We start from the raw sequence: 8445 nt of genomic DNA, 5'->3' as shown, positions 1-8445 counted from the left end.
AAAAAAGTGTAATGCTTTTGTGATGCATCCATGTTGATGAAGAGTCAAACTCTGTAAAATATTTAGAGGTTTATTCTGAGCCAAATAGGAGTGATGAAGGCGAGGTACTGTCTGAAGAGGTCCTAACAACATGTATCCAAGGTGGTTGGGTTACAGCTTGGTTTTACACATTTTGGGAAGACTTAAGACATCAATTAATACATGTAATGTATACACTGGTTCTGTCAGGAAAGACGGGACAACTCCAGGAGGTGCTTACAGGTCACAGGCTGATTCAAAGATTTTCTGATTGGCAATTGGTTATCTGAAGGCCGGGTTTATAGAAAGGACTGTCTGCCGCGGTGGCTCAAGCCTGTAATCCCAGCACTTTGGGAGGCCGAGGCGGGTGGATCACGAGGTCAAGAGATCGAGACCATCCTGGTCAACATGGTGACACCCCGTCTCTACTAAAAATACAAAAAATTAGCTGGGCATGGTGGCGCGTGCCTGTCATCCCAGCTACTCAGGAGGCTGGGGCAGGAGAATTGCCTGAACCCAGGAGGCGGAGGTTGCGGTGAGCCGAGATGGCGCCATTGCACTCCAGCCTGGGTAACAAGAGCGAAACTCCGTCTCAAAAAAAAAAAAAAAAAAAAAAGAAAGGACTGTCTGGGTTAAGGTAAGTATTATGGAGATCAAGATTCTTAGGATGTCTCATAGTGACTGCCCTTAGATGGCAAAAATTTCCTATTTAGACCTTTAAAACGTACTAGATTATCTGGCTGGGTGCAGTGGCTCATGTCTATAATCCCAGCATTTTGGGAGGCTGAGGCAATAGGATTGCCTGAGATCAGGAGTTCAAAACCAGCCTGGGCGACATGGCTAAACTCTGTCTCTACAAAAAATACAAAAATTAGCCAGGGCCAGGCGCAGGGGTTCACGCCTGTAATCCCAGCACTTTGGGAGACCGAGGCGGGCAGATCACCTGAGTCTGGGAGAGAGACCAGCCTGACCAACATGGAGAAACCCCATCTCTACTAAAAATGCAAAATTAGCCAGGCATGGTAGCACATGCCTGTAATTCCAGCTACTTGGGAGGATGAGGCAGGAGAATTGCTTAAACCCAGGAGGCTGAAGTTGTGGTGAGCCAAAATCTTGCCATTGCACTCCAGCCTGGGCAAAAAGACTGAAACTCTGTCTCAAAAAAAATTAGCCAGCACAGTGGCAAAGGCCTTATTCCCAGTTATTCAGGAGGCTGAGGTGGGAGGATCACTTGAGCCTGGGAGGTGAAGGTTGCAGTGAGCCCAGATTGTGCTATGACACTACAGCCTGGGTGACAGAAGAAGACAGAGGGGGACTCTGTCTCAAAAAACTATATATTATATATTTTTTTGTTGGGAGAACATCTTGATGTGTATGTCGTAGAGTATATGTTGTTTGCTGAGAGGTGATGGCAAGGAATACCAAGCCATCTCCAGGTAGAAAACTGCTGGAATAGTAGGCAATATGTACTGGTCATGCAGTATTTAAACCAGTTCCCAGAACACAGGATATATGACCTTGTCCCCATTGCTGACTTGCAAAGAGTGCTTTCTAGCTTATTTCTATTTTAGTAGTGAACAGGCACTATCTGCTTGTTTAGTCTATCTTTATCCTATGAAGAAACACTGAGCACTTGCTTATTAAAAATAATCACTTGTTTACAAAGAATAAATACATGGGTCAGAATCTGCTCTGGGCTTTCAGCTGGGAAATGCTGTCAGTTCCCTGACGTCCCACTCTAATCCCACTTTTGTGCTCTATCTTTGTTTCTGTTTCTTAATTCCTTCAGCGCTTCCTGGGTTGGGGTCTCTACAACCAAGCTGGTCTTGGCAACTTTTTATGTAAATATATAATATATATGGCAAAGAAGCATATTTGGGGATAAAATATTTTGATTTCCTTCTTTGTCATGCAATGTTATGCCAGACACAGGTTGGAAACTAAGCCATTATATCGGGCTAAATAAAACCTTTCTGGTGAGATTTTATGGTTTGTAGTACGTGACTCCCTAGGCCCCTTAGAAATTTGGACAAGAAGGGAGGAAAGGTCACAATTTAGCTGGTATCCACATCATTGTATGTGACAACAGTTTATTTTATTTAGTTAGTTTTTACTTTTTTTTTTTTTTGACACAGAGTCTCTTGCTCTTCTTGCCCAGGCTAGAGTGCAGTGGCTCGATCTCAGCTCACTGAACCCAAGTGATTCTCCTGTCTCAGCCTCTCAACTAGCTGGGACTACAGGCACATGCTACTACCCCCAGCTAATTTTTCTTTTTCTTTTTTTTTTTTTTGAGACAGTGTCTCCCTCTGTCACCCAGGCTAGAGTGCAGTGGGGCGATCTCTGCTCACTGCAATCTCCACCTCCTGGATTCAAGTGATTCTTCTGCCTCAGTCTCCCGAGCAGCTGGGACTATACAGGCACGTGGCACCATACCAGGCTAATTTCTGTATTTTTAGTAGAGACAGGGTTTCACTATATTGTCCAGGCTGGTCTCCAACTCCTGACTTTGTAATACCCCCACCTCAGCCTCTCAAAGTGCTGGGATTACAGGCGTGAGCCACTGTGCCCTGCCCTAATTTTTATATTTTCAGCAGAGAAGGAGTTTCACTGTATTGGTAAGGCTGGTCTTGAACTCCTGACCTCAGGTGATCCACTTGCCTCTGCCTCCCAAAGTTCTGGAATTAAAGGCATGAGCCACTGTGCCTAACCTACAACAGTTTATTTTAGTTGCTGATGGTATTCCATGGTATGAATATACTGAAGAATAGTTACCCATTGAAAATTATTTGTATTTTTTTCCTGTTTCTTTTTTTTTATTATTTTTTATTTTTATTTGTTTGTTTGTTTTTAGATGAAGTCTTGCTCTGGTGCCCAGTGCCCTAGAGTGCAGTGGCACTTTCCTGGCTCACTGCAACCTCTGCCTCCTGGGTTCAAATAATTCCCCTGCCCCAGTCTCCCAAGTAGCTGGGATTATAGGTGCACACTACCCAACCTAGCTAATTTTTGTATTTTTAGTAGAGAAGGGGTTTCACCATGTTGGCCAGGCTGGTCTCAAACTCCTAACTTCAAGTGATCCACCTGCCTTGGCCTCCCAAGGTGCTGCAGCTACCGTGCCTGGCCTTTCCCAAGTTTTAGAATTCTGAATAGAACTGCTAGAAATGTTTGCATACAGGTTTTTGTGTGAACATAAATTTTTATTTCTTTAAGGTAGATACCCAGGAGTAGGACTGTTGAGTCATGGTAAATATGTATATTTAATTTTTGGGGGGGATGGAGTCTGGCTCTGTCACAAGGCTGGAGTGCAGTGGCATGATCTTGGCTCACTACAACCTCTGCCTTTCGGGTTCAAGAGATTATCCTGCCTCAGGCTCCCAAGTAGCTTCCCAGGCACCCACCACCACACCCAGCTAATTTTTATATGTTTAGTATAGACAGGGTTTCACCACGTTGGCTAGGATGGTCTGTATCTCTTGATCTGTTGATCTGCCACCTAGGCCTCCCAAAGTGCTGGGATTACAGGTATAAGCCACTGTGCACAGCTGTACATTTAATTTTACAAGGAACCGGCAAACCATTAAGAGTGACTGTACTATGTGTTCTTCTTGTGAAGGTATGAGAGTTCGGTTGGCCCACATCCTTTATTTGGTATTTTTAGCATTTTAAGAAACTGACATTCTGTTCAATGGTGTTGTTATTGAAACACTAGGGTATTTGTCTAGGAGCTGCTCTTTTTGGCTAGGTAAGTCAATTATGGAGACAACAAGTATTGCCAAGGAAGAAGGCTTTAATTGGGTGTTACTGCTGAGGAGATGGGAGATCAGTCTCAAATCCATCTCTCTGACAGACTAAAATGAGTGGGTTATATTGCTGGGAAGAAATGTAACCATATGCAGAAAAACAGGAATTGGTGAGGGGGTAAGGAAGAGGGGTTAGTCAACAGGAAGCAGGTGGTGGGTTAGGCAATCATGATGGGTAGGGGTCTTTCATTGTCCAAATGCAGTAATCTTGTGAGTTTCAACTTCTTAAAACTATCTGGGAGGCCTGATGGTTGATTTCCTGAGAAAGGAACTCAGATAAGACAAATGTAACTGTCTCAAGTTTTAAGATTAGGAGGATTCGTTGCTGTGTTTATTCAAAGAAACCATAAACATCAATTCTATAGGCAAATTGGGTCTGTTTCAGCATAGGGGCATCTCAGTGTAGTTTTTATTTGCATTTCCCTAGTTGCTAATGATACCAAAATTTGTTTTATGTGCAAATTGCCAACTTTTAGTAAAGTTTTTGTTCTTGTTCCTTGCCCATTTTTAAATTGCATTTTTTCAGGTTGATAAATATGGACTTTTTATTAAGGAAAGATTTTATTATGGGCAATTCTTTTAATATATGCAGAAGAATATAATAAGCCACATCCATAATCCAGCTTTGGAAACACTTGAAAATATATGTTTTATTTAGAATTTCTGTTCAACTTGAAGTAGGCAGGAGAGTTTCCTATTTTAGCTTAGTCTACTATCCTAGTGGAAAATTCTTTGCTTTTGACACTTTTAAAGATTTAAACGCTTTAAACAGTTTTAGACATTTTAAATATGTTCACATCTTCTTTAACAGTTATGCAGCAAACCAAGTTACCACAATTTATTCATCCCCTCCTCTGCTAGATATTTTGTTTATAGTCTGTTGCTACTGCAAATATTGCTTTTGATGAATATTACATTTGCAAATATATTTATAGAATACATTCCTAGAAAATAATAGCTGGATTAAAAGGTCTACTTATTTATAATTGATATACTACTAAGTTGCTCAGAAGAGGTTACATCAATTTATATCTCCACTGACTTCCTTACATTCTCTTTTTTTTTTTTTTTTTGAGACAGAGTTTTGCTCTTGTTACCCAGGCTGGAGTGCAATGGAATGATCTTGGCTCAGTGCTACCTCTGCCTCCTGGGTTCAAGCAATTCTCCTGCCTCAGCCTCCCGAGTAGTGGGATTACAGGCACCCATCACCATACCCAGCTAATTTTTTGTATTTTTAGTAGAGACAGGGTTTCACCATGTTGGCCAGGCTGGTCTTGAACCCCTGGCCTCAAGTTGTTATAGGAGAGGGGTCCTGATCCAGAACCCAAGAGAGGGTTCTTAGATCTTGAACAAGAAAGAATTTGGGGCAGGTCCAGAGAGTAAAGTGAAAGCAGGTTTATTAAGAAAGGAAAGGAATAAAGAATGGCTACTTCATAGACAGAGTATCCCCAAGGGCTGCTGGTTGCCCATTTTTATGGTTATTTCTTGATTATATGCTAAACAAAGGGTGAATTATTCATGCCTCCCGCACCCCAGCCCCCCCTTTTTTTTAGAGATAGTGTTTTGCTCTTGTTTGCCCAGGCTGGAGTGCAGTTGTGCTATCTTGGCTCACTGCAACCTCTGCCTCCGGGGTTCAAGTGATTCTCCTACCTCAGCCTCCTGAGTAGCTGGGATTACAGGCACCCGCCACCACACCCAGCTAACTTCTGTATTTTTATTAGAGATGGAGTTTCACCACATTGGCTAGGCTGGTCTCGAACTCCTGCGCTCAAGTGAACTGCCCACTCTAGCCTCCCAAAATGCTGGGATTATAGGTGTGAGCCACTGTGCCAGGCCATCAGCATGGTCTTTATAACTTGTGTGTTGTGCCAACTTCCTATCTCATCCTGTGACTTAGAATACCTTAACATCCAGGCCGGGCACGGTGGCTCAAGCCTGTAATCCCAGCACTTTGGGAGGCCGAGGCGGGTGGATCTCGAGGTCAAGAGATCAAGACCATCCTGGTCAACATGGTGAAACCCCGTCTCTACTAAAAATACAAAAACATTAGCTGGGCATGGTGGCGCGTGCCTGTAATCCCAGCTACTCAGGAGGTTGAGGCAGGAGAATTGCCTGAACCCAGGAGGCGGAGGTTGTGGTGAGCCGAGATCGTGCCATTGCACTCCAGCCTGGGTAACAAGAGTGAAACTCCGTCTCAAAAAAAAAAAAAAAAAAAAGAATACCTTAACATCCAGGAATGTAGCCCAGTAGGTCTCAGCCTCATTTTACCCAGCCCTTATTCAAGATGGAGTTGCTCTGGTTCAAAGGCCTCTGACAAAGTGATCTGCCTACCTCAGGTTTTCAAAGTTCTGGGATTACAGGCATGAAGCACTGCACCTGGGCTTTTGGTTATTTTTGTTTTGTGGGAAGTAAAAGTTCCTCTTCAAAGTTTCCTTTCTTGTTAAAGAATAAATCATAAGTGTGCTAATAACTTTTTGTTAAGCCCTATCCTATGTAGCTGTTAAACATGCCATGCTTACAGGCATATAGCATATTCTATGTCCTTGTACTTTAACCAACCTATCTGTGCAGAATGTGCTCACAGGCATGTTGCAGCTCACAGCCTATGCCCCTTACCTGTTTAGAAAAGTTTAAGTTATTAGCCAATTGGGTTTTAATTCAGATTATAAGGTCTGGCTCCAACCAATGGAGTTCAGATGCAGCAGTGAGGACAAACCCAAATATGTAAAGGATAAATATGTCTGTTTTTCCTTTGTTCATTGTACTCGCTTGGCAAAATGGCTAGTGAGGTTACCCTTCCTGCAGTCCAGAAAGTAAAAAATTGCTTGCTAAGAATTCCTTTGTCAGGCCGGGTGTGGTGGCTCACACCTGTAATCGCAGCACTTTGGGAGGTTGAGGCAGGCCGATCACCTGAGGTCAGGAGTTCAAGACCAGCTTGACCAACATGAAGAAACCCCGTCTCTACTAAAAATACAAAATTAGCTGGGCATGGTGGTGCATGCCTGTAACCTCCCAGCTACTCAGGAGGCTGAGGCAGGAGAATCATTTGAACCTGGGAGGTGGAGGTTGCAGTGAGATTGCACCACTGCACTCCAGCCTGGGCAACAAAAGCGAAACTCCATCTCAAAAAAAAGAAAAAAAATATTGAAATCCTTTGTCTCGGTGCTAATTTTTCTTTTTTTTTTTTTTTTTTTGAGACGGAGTTTCACTCTTGTTACCCAGGCTGGAGTGCAATGGCCCAATCTCGGCTCACCGCAACCTCCGCCTCCTGGGTTCAGGCAATTCTCCTGCCTCAGCCTCCTGCTAATTTTTCTTTGTGGCACTGAGCATCTGTTTCCAACATGTTTTTTAAATATATATATATTTTTATTTTTTGTGACCTTCAGATTGTTTTGTTTTTGTTTTTGTTTTTTTTGATATGAGGTCTCATTCTGTTGGCCAGGCTGGAGTGCAGTGGTGTGGTCACAGCTCACTGCAGGCTCCACCCACTGGGCTCAAGATCCTCTTGCTTCAGCCTTCTAAAGCGTTGGGACTACAGGTGTGAGCCCCCGCATCCCACCCATTATGTTCTTAATGATCTTTCTGTACAACTTAAAGTTTCTTTTTTCAACTCTGAGCTAGTACTTCTAAACATATATTAACTAGACTTCAGGTAATAGGTAAAAGAGTAACGCCTGTCTCCCTCCCTCCCTCCCTCCCTCCCTTCCTTCCTTCCTTCCTTCCTTCCTCTCTTTCTCTCTTTCTTTTTCTTTTGAGATGGAGTCTCACTTGGTTGGCCAGGCTGGTTTTTTTCCTTCAGCAGTTTTATTTTTATTTTTTTGGACTGAGTCTGCCTCTGTCGCCCAGGCTGGAATTCAGTGGCATGATCTCGGCTCACTGCAGCCTCTGCCTTCCTGGTTTAAGCAATTCTCATGCCTCAGCCTCCCAAGTAGCTGCGACTACAGGAATGCACCACCATGCCCAGCTAATTTTTGAATTTTTTGTAGAGAAGGGGTTTCACCATGTTGGCCAGGTTTGTCTGGAATTCCTGGCCTCAAGTGACCTGCCCAGCTCAGCCTCCCAAAGTGCTGGGATTACCACTCGACCTCATTTATTATGTTAAAGACTCTTAGAGATAATGCTGATTGCAATAAACACATTAAGGAAGCCTAGTTTAAGAAGGCAGGCATTTGAAAGTGGGTTGTTTTCTTATTGTTCAGTTTTGACAGTTTTGTTTTGTTTTTGTTTTTGTTTTTGTTTTTTTTTGGTGAGATCTCCACCCACCCCAACCTCCACCTCCTGGGTTCAAGGGATTCTCCTGCCTCAGCCTCCCGAGTAGCTGGGACTACAGGTGCACACCATGATGCCCAGCTAATTTTTTGTATTTTTAGTAGAGACAGTGTTTCACCGTGTTAGCCAGGATGGTCTCTATCTCCTGACCTTGTGATCCGCCTATTTCGACCTCCCAAAATGCTGGGATTACAGGTGTGAGCCACTGTGCCCAGTCTGATTTCCCCAAGATATTAATTCTAAATATTGATTTCTTTTAGGAAACATACCTAAAAACTTTCCTGATTCATATTCTCCTGTGCACAAAAAAGGCTAATTACATATTAAATATGCTGCAATAATAAAATATTAAAAATGTTTT

The sequence above is a fragment of the Sapajus apella genome, unplaced genomic scaffold, assembly GCF_009761245.1.
Source record: "Sapajus apella isolate SASKATOON/1434 unplaced genomic scaffold, GSC_monkey_1.0 scaffold56, whole genome shotgun sequence".
Taxonomy (NCBI): Eukaryota; Metazoa; Chordata; class Mammalia; order Primates; family Cebidae; genus Sapajus; species Sapajus apella.
Note: the sequence above shows the minus strand (reverse complement) of the source record.